We start from the raw sequence: 8312 nt of genomic DNA on the forward strand, positions 1-8312 counted from the left end.
TGCAACATTATCAGACAGCATTTAACAGCCTGGATTAAAACATGTTCACGCACACCTTCTTCAGAGTACATTTAGCACATAGACACAGCTGTAAATATTACAAGGAGCTTGCAAAGACAAGAAGAAAGTGAAAAGATGTCTAATTCTTACTACAGTCTAGACCTCGCGAACAGGGATAGTCGTATGACTGGGGAGAAGTGACAGCAGCCCCAAGCTACAGAAGCTCACAGCACCAAAGGAGCAAGAAACTGGGAACTGAGATACACGCAGCTTTTATGCTACAGATGTGGAACTGGGAAATAAAGGACTGGGAGAGATGGGGAAATACTATTGTGGTCCTTGTTTGCAGGACTTAAAAGTGACATGGGATGACAAAGCGTATATAGTCTGATCTTTCCCACAACCCATATTCCCTCTATAGAAACTCACCTCTTCCTCCTTCAGAGGCCTAAAGACATCTCCAGGACTCAGGAGACGTCTCTGCAAAACTGTCTGATGTGGTAAATCTGCACAACACAAGAACACAAAGCAGTCTGCCTGACAAGCGCATGTGTTGACTTGCCGTTGGCCATGGCTCAAACACAGGCTTTCACCTCCTGGAATAAGGGCACACAACATGTTTTCCTTCAATTAAACACAACTATAGATAGATGTATCTCCTAGGGTTCCAGTTGATTATGCTTACTATGGAACCAAGATAAGAGAAACTATTGCAATGCAAGTCATTATGCTAATAACAAGATCCCACAGTGAAACCAAAGCAGAAGCTTAAGGGAACAGATTGGTCACAAACCATTCTCTGTGACGGTAACGTCCATGTGAGAACTTCCGTACTTGTGGATATGTTCAACAGCCTCTTGTACACTGTCCGCAACCTCAATGCAGCACTCCAGATCCCCATATTCAGCGCGGAGAGATTTCACTTCTGAGGGGCTGAACGTCGAATAAGCGGCAAACTTTGGGCCAGCATGAATCTTCACCTGCAATACCAAAAGTATTTTGTGCTGTAGATTTTACCGATGCTTAACTAACAGGCGAAAAGTGCAGCTTGTTGTTCTGGGTATAGCTAGGACGGAGTTTCTTTCTTTCATAGCAGTCCCTATACTGCCACCCTTTGGATTTGTGCCTTAAACAAACCACTGCTTTGGCCGTTGCTAAACAGTTTTCACACAGTTTCAAGGCTTTCTCTTTTTTTTTTTTTTTCCCACAGTGAGAAGGCCGAGGGTCTGCTAAAAGTTAGGAGAGGACATAATCACAACTGATTCAAACTTAACCAAAGGGATAGTCTATGCCATAAAAAAATATAGCCTCAGTTTTCAGAGACAGCAGATCGGTGAACTAGCAATAAGGCACAATAGCTGAAATACTACGTTGGCTATCTATCATGACATGCTCCTAGTTCAGGGTTCATTTTAAATTATTTAAAGCAATTATGTCATTTCAAGAAAGACATCTGGTTAGGAAACAGTACAATACTAGTAGCGGGAAAACAGCTACGTGCTGCACCTAGCCCTCATACCTATGTTTTTAGAAAGTATGTGGTCTGTAAACAGTTGTAGCAAGCAACTTATTTCCGGGTTTGCACGTCTCCCCTGCAGAAGACTTTACCTGTTTTTACCCTTTTGTTTTGTAACCTGACACCAGCCCTCTCCAAAGCGTACATGTATGTTTCAGACACAAAAGAGTTACTGGGCCCAAAGCAAGGCAAGGACTCACAGTTATTCTACAATCCTGATAAAGAAGATTTAAGGCACCATCAATCTCTGAGTTTGATCGTAGCAGCTAAAACACCTAAACAATGAGAGGGAGGAGAGGAGGGGCAGGTGCAGATCTCTTCTCTCAGGTGACAGTGACAGGACCTGCGGGAATGGCATAGAGCTGTGACAGGGGAGGGTCAGGCTGGATATTAGCGAAAGGTACTGCACCAAGAGGTGGCTGGGCACTGGAACAGGCTCCCGGGACAGCGGTCACAGCACTGAGCCTGCTGGAGTTCAAGGAGTGTTTGGGCAACGTTCCAAGATGTACGGTCTGATTTCTGGGTGGTCCTGTGTGGAGCAAGGGGTTGAACTTAGTAATCCTCCTGGGTCCCTTGCAACTCAGGGTAATCTATGATACTTCAGACTTGCTGATTAGAATCCCTACCTTTGAAGGCCTTTCAGGAAAGGTGCCTGTAAGATGGCATTTTCTTCTGCAACTATACATTTTGTTGATAATGAAACCCTGACCAGTATTTGCGTGTTTCCTGTTCTCAAGTCAGATTAGACAGCAGTAACATCAAGTCCTCCCCACTGTATTAAGAGGCAGGAGCTGGTGGGTGTTTGTCAAGTCCAGCAGTTCTCACACAAAATCCATAAATTTACCCTCCCCCTCCCTCCCCCCCAAAAAAAAAAAAAAAAGAAAACACAAACAAGTGAGGACTTGCTCCTGATTAGCTATCTGGGCCAGCTTCTCTTAATAGGACTTCTTTAACGTCATCAAAAGATGATGTGTCTATTTCACCATGTCTTCCTACTCAACTCTTTCTAACTCAAGGATGTTTACCCAACACCCCCTCCTGCTATCTGCTTGCTAAATCCTCCCCCTTATCAAGGCCATTAAATTTTACAACCTTTTCTCCCCAGCAGATTCTCCAAATTCCTCAAAGACAATGAACAAACCCCCACTAATTTATCACAATCCCCCCTTTTTCTTTTTCTAACATATTTTGTTCATTGAATTTTTGCAGTATTTGCTTGCTGAGCATCAAAGTTTCTGCGTCGTCCTTCTCCTGCTCAAGAGATTCATACTTAGCACGCACGAGCATAAGATGAGCTGCCTCTAATCAGCTTTTCACAATTGTGATTACTCGATTGAATATACATGGTCCAAAAGTCAGTGCTAATGTAAGTAACAACAAGAGCCCTGCTATGGTTGATAGCAGGGTAGTAAGCCAAGGTGAGTAATTAAACCAGGATTCATACCAATTCTGACGAGCCTCATTTTCCCTTTTGCGTTTTTCTAATCCTTCCCGCAATTTAGTCATTGTATCTCTTACCACCCCAGTATGATCTGCATATACACAACATTCTTCACGCAGGGCTGCACACAGTCCTCCTTGTTGTAAGAAAATCAAATCCAACCCTCTACGGTTTTGGAGTACCACTTCGGATAATGACCTAACCGATTTTTCCAGAGCTGTTATTGATTGCTCTATACGGACCAGATCCTCATCTACGGCAATGCATAGAGAAGTAAATTCCTGGCTTTGTTTTATCAGGGAAGCAATTCCAGTTCCTGCACCTGCAGCCCTTAGAGCCATTAGTGTAGCTAAGGTGACAGCCGTAATAGGTTCCCTTCTTTGTAAATGATATTCTGCTACAGTATGTTGGGTGTACATATACTCTTCAGTGTGGTATAGAATCCTTGGTATAATGACCACCTGTATACAAAAATCATGAGATGTGCTAAACAATTTTAAAGATAGGCAAGGAGTGACTCCCAACGATGAACACACCCACCTAGTGTTATTTGCAGGAATTAACCATTTGTGTGTTTGGTCCATTTTTTTCAGTGGCATGGCACAGATCATTTTTATCTCTTGAAACTGTGCCAATACATCTACCTTTTCCCGTAACTTGAGACAAAGTTATCCCAATTTCCTGACCCCAACGGCAATTGGAAGGATTTGACTCATTTGAATATTCAGACCTCCCCATATCTCCTATAGCTTCATAATACAGGGGCTTAACACTTACACATAGCCAGCACCCTTCAGTTATCTCAGGATTAGTTTGATTTAGTACCTGGGAACTAGCATTTATAACTTTCCACATACTACTCTCAGGTACAACCCCTTTCTTTTCTCACAATGCTTGGAAGCAGTGTGGGAAAGGATAACTGTCAACTTATTAGAAAACACTGTAGTAGGTTGGGCAGTCCCAGGTATCTTTACAGTCTGGACAACCAAACCTTCCCCTGGTAACTCTTTATTGGGCCCGACTAGCTTGGAAGTCTCGGGTTTTTCCTTCTTTATTAGTATGAGTCCTCCCCTATCTGTTCCGTGTTCGTAAAATCTGACATTTTTCCTAGTACCCAGCTAGTATTGTCTGAGTTTGTTATATTTATATATAGAACCTTGCAAATTTCTTTATTTCCGTGGAAGGTTCCTGTATACCCTATACCATGCCCTCGCCACCTGTAACGGGGATCCAATTGTTGGTTACAACCTTGCAGCCCACATCCCACTTGTAAGAATTTATCCCGACCAGCCCCGAGTGTCCAGTCTGTAGCAATGATGTAACGCCCCCGGTATGCACAATAATACACGTTCAGGCATTTACAGTACCCCCTTCCCAGGTTAGAACTTGGGCAGAAATAAAATCCCATATATTCCCGGCATCGGGGCCTCAAGATCAGCTGACATAGTGTAGAAGTAAAGCTTGCCCCCCCCGATGTTATCTGGGTTGCAATAACCTGTTGATCTTCGAATCGACTTAAAGTCCATTAAAAAGGTTGGTGGGGGTGGTGTTGAGTCGCTATGCAGGATGAAATTACTGCAAGAACCCCCAAATACCGATAGGAATGGCTGAGGCCCATTTCTTTCCCCACTTATTCACTCCTCTGCCTCACTTGTCAGTTGGGTTGCAGCCAAATACGAGGTTTTAGTTCTTCTCGGCAGCAGTAGTGTTCTTCAGGGGAGAGCCTCTACCTTAACCCACGGTACCTATCGAGTTTGTCACAATGTGAGCTTCAGGTCTTTGTTTCCTGGAACGATCTCCCACTTCTTGTCACAGATGGGTCCTTTAACATGGCTGGCATGTGTCCATCCTTTCTCCGCAGTCCGGACGGCTGTTTCTGTAGTAAGCAAAACAACATAGGGGCCTTCCCCATCGTGGTGTTAAAAAAGTCTCTTTCCAAGTCTTAATTAGAATTGAGGGTGATCAAGTGGCAATTCTAAGTCATAGGGCATACCATATAGCATTTCAAAAGGAGAAATTCCTACATCAGTTCTAGGCTGCGTCCATACGTTTAACAGTGCAAGGGGTAAGCATTTTACCCAAGAAGCCTTAATTTCCAGCATAAGTTTTGTTAGTTGTTTCTTAATTTCACCATTCATTCGCTCTACCTTTCCAGAAGAGGAGGGGTGCCAGGGGCTGTGAAAATCCCACTCAATCTCTAAGGTGATATAGTATAAACTCACTTTAGGATAGAATAAAACTTGTGGAATGATATTGTATAAACTTACTTTAGGATAGAATAGAACTTGTGATTAAAAGTTAGCAAGGACAAAGTAAACAACATCTTGTTATCTGTAGACCTTCTGTTACGTTTAAGCATTTTGTTATTTGAAAACACCCCATTATCCGTTAACACTCAGTCAGGCTGAGACTTGAGATAACTTGAGTCAACTGTCTGTTATGTCTTGTTAACTGAGACATCCTGTTATCTGCCGACCCTCAGTTAAACCGAAAGACAACTCAGCATTTTTACAGCCTCGAAAACAACTGATTAAGAAAGTGCATTATGAGGAAGACCTATGGCCTTCCTCCCAAAGACCACTGCCCACATCCTGGAGACCCTGGCCCACAATTCTTGGAAGGCTTTGCGCAAGGACTGATAAGCTAATTAGCATATGAAGTGAGGGTAGGCGGGGTTAGGTAATGAATATGTATAGGTGCTAATTGAATATTCATTGTTTTGCTGTATAAATACGAGATAGTTTGTCACTTCGAACATGCACGATAGGCGGAAGGATCCCCTGTGCATCCAGTGCTGCAATAAAGAATATACCACTTAAGGAAATTCGGCTTTGATCTTTAAATCAAAGGCCTGCTTTAATCCTTGCAGTAAAGCTTTACAACCATTCAGTCACGTGGTCAATTAGGACAAACAAGTAACTCAGTAAAGTCTACCTGTATACTTTGGAAAGGTCAAAGCCCTGGCTCCCGTCCCCCTCTAGATAGGTTACAGAAGACCTTTTTATTTACCCTTTGACATATAGTACATCCTCTGCATGCGTGCTTCCCTAAAGTATATATTCCTACACAGACATGCTTTCTTAGAACATCACACATTGCTTGCGCCTCCCAATGACTCTTCTGATGTAAAACAGTTAATATTTGCCTCATTATCACTTTATCCAGCATTTCTCTCCCATCAGGGAGTATCGATTTTCCTTAAAATGATCCACATATTTGTAACATTAATACCTCCTTGGGAGGTTGTAATTGCTCCAAAATCTTTTTTAGAATTTACCCAAATAGATAGGTGTCCCTGTAAACCCCTAAGGTAAAATTGTCCACCTATATTGTTGCTTCCGCCCCCATTTCAGGGTCTTTCCAGTCAGAGATGAATATACGTTTGCTCTCAGGGCCAGAGAGCACTCCATTAATAACACTGTTATTCCAGTCCAACAATTTACTAGTTGAATGCCCAATTTAATCATCAAATCCCTTCCCAACAAGTTAGTTTCCGCCTTGGATACATACAATAATTGCCCAGTGATCATTTTATCCCCTGGTCTCAGCTTGGTATCTCCCAAAAGTGGCACTGTTATCCCAGTACCTTCTACCCCCATCACATTTAGGGTTTCATTAGTTAATTTAATCCCTGAAGCTTTACAAGTCAGTAATGACTTAGCTGCCCCAGTGTATTGGGTTTGCTGGCAAGGTTCGGGGGGGGGGTGAGGGGTGTGGGAGTGGGAAACTGCAGTAGCAGCCCCCATGAGAAAAACCCAGAAACCTCCCCGTGGTAGATAAGGGATGATTTCATCCGGCCCCAAAGGGGCCCACTGCTGCCCAGAGCCAAGCCATGAGCAACACAGTCCGTGCCTCTGTGAGAGCACATCCACGAAAACAAACAAACAAAGAAACAAACAAAAACCTGCTGCTCAACAGCAGTTGGGAGAGCGAGAAACCCCCCCCCACAGACACCAAAGTCAGTGCAGAAGGAGTGGGAGGAGGCGCTCCAGGCGCTGGAGCCGAAGCTCCCGTGCGGCCGCTGGAGAGGCTCCTGGTGGAGCAGGCTGTTCCCCCCTCCCCGATGCTTGGGAAACTGACCAAACACCACAGCAAATATGCAAATATACCAAAACTTCTAGACTGTTACTTAGATAATGCCTACATCACCTTTCCCTGCTCATTCAATTTCAAACAGCTCTGTTAAATATTACATGCCACATATTTAACACCTTCAGCAACCCTTTTAACACTTCCTTTATCTTTCTCCAGCCCGTACTTTTCTAATACCAGCACCAAAGGCTCATTCTGAGTCCAACTTAATTCCATACCTTTTCCCTCCAAGATACTGAAACAACATATCAATTAATATACCATATTTCATCCCGTTTTCCTTCTTTCCACAAAAACAACATTAACTGTAATATGGTGTTATAATTAATAGTTCCATTTAGGGGCCACTCCACTCCATCCTCTAGTTTATAAAGTGGCCACCATTGATTACAATATTTGATAAGAGTTCTTTTATTTTCTGTACTGATTCAAAGATCGAAGCCGAAATTCCTTTAAGTGGTATATTCTTTATTGCAGCGCTGGATGCACGGGGGATCTCTCCACCTATCGTGCATACCCAAAGCAAAAAGCAGTCTTGAATTTATACAATCAATCTATCAATATTCTACAAGCACCTATACATATGCATTACCTATCCCCGCCTTCCCTCGCTTCTTATGCTAATTAGCCTTTTGGCACCTTGCGCCTGCGTAGAGCCTTCCAAGAATTGTGGGCAGGGGTCTTTGGGACGTGGGCAGGGGTCTCTGGGAGGAAGACCCCGAGTCTTCCTCACAGTGTACTTTTCACCTTTGGTCAGGAATCTGCTGAATTGGCATGTTTCTTAATTGCGAGAGCTGGTTGTTGCCAATTCTTCCGTTTGTTGTATCTTTATAATGAATTCCAATGTCCAGTTTTGAGATTTATAGTCCTTACGTTTGTTTCTCTGTCCGTCTGCCGCTTCCTTATCATGAGTTTCAGTGTCTTGTTTCGAGATATACAGTCCATGTCTGGGGATTGTCCTTGCCTCCCCAATGCCTCCCCAATACCTCCTTAATCAATCCCCCCTTTTCTTTTCCCATGCAAATTCTTTTGCATCAGATACTTTCATTATTTACAGTAACACAACAAAGCAGGCATCTAAACAACATGCACACAAATATTCCTAACACTACTAATGCGATTAGAGCAATGAATACTTGTTTCAACCATTGAAAATTGGGCAACCAAGAGGTTAACTTATTCCATATTTCACTAAAACTCCACGAAAGATCATCTTTACTGATCTCATGTAGGACCCTTGTCTGCTCCCATATTTCTTCCAGG

Source organism: Netta rufina (genome assembly GCF_964035555.1).
Source record: "Netta rufina genome assembly, chromosome: 12".
NCBI classification, from domain to species: Eukaryota; Metazoa; Chordata; class Aves; order Anseriformes; family Anatidae; genus Netta; species Netta rufina.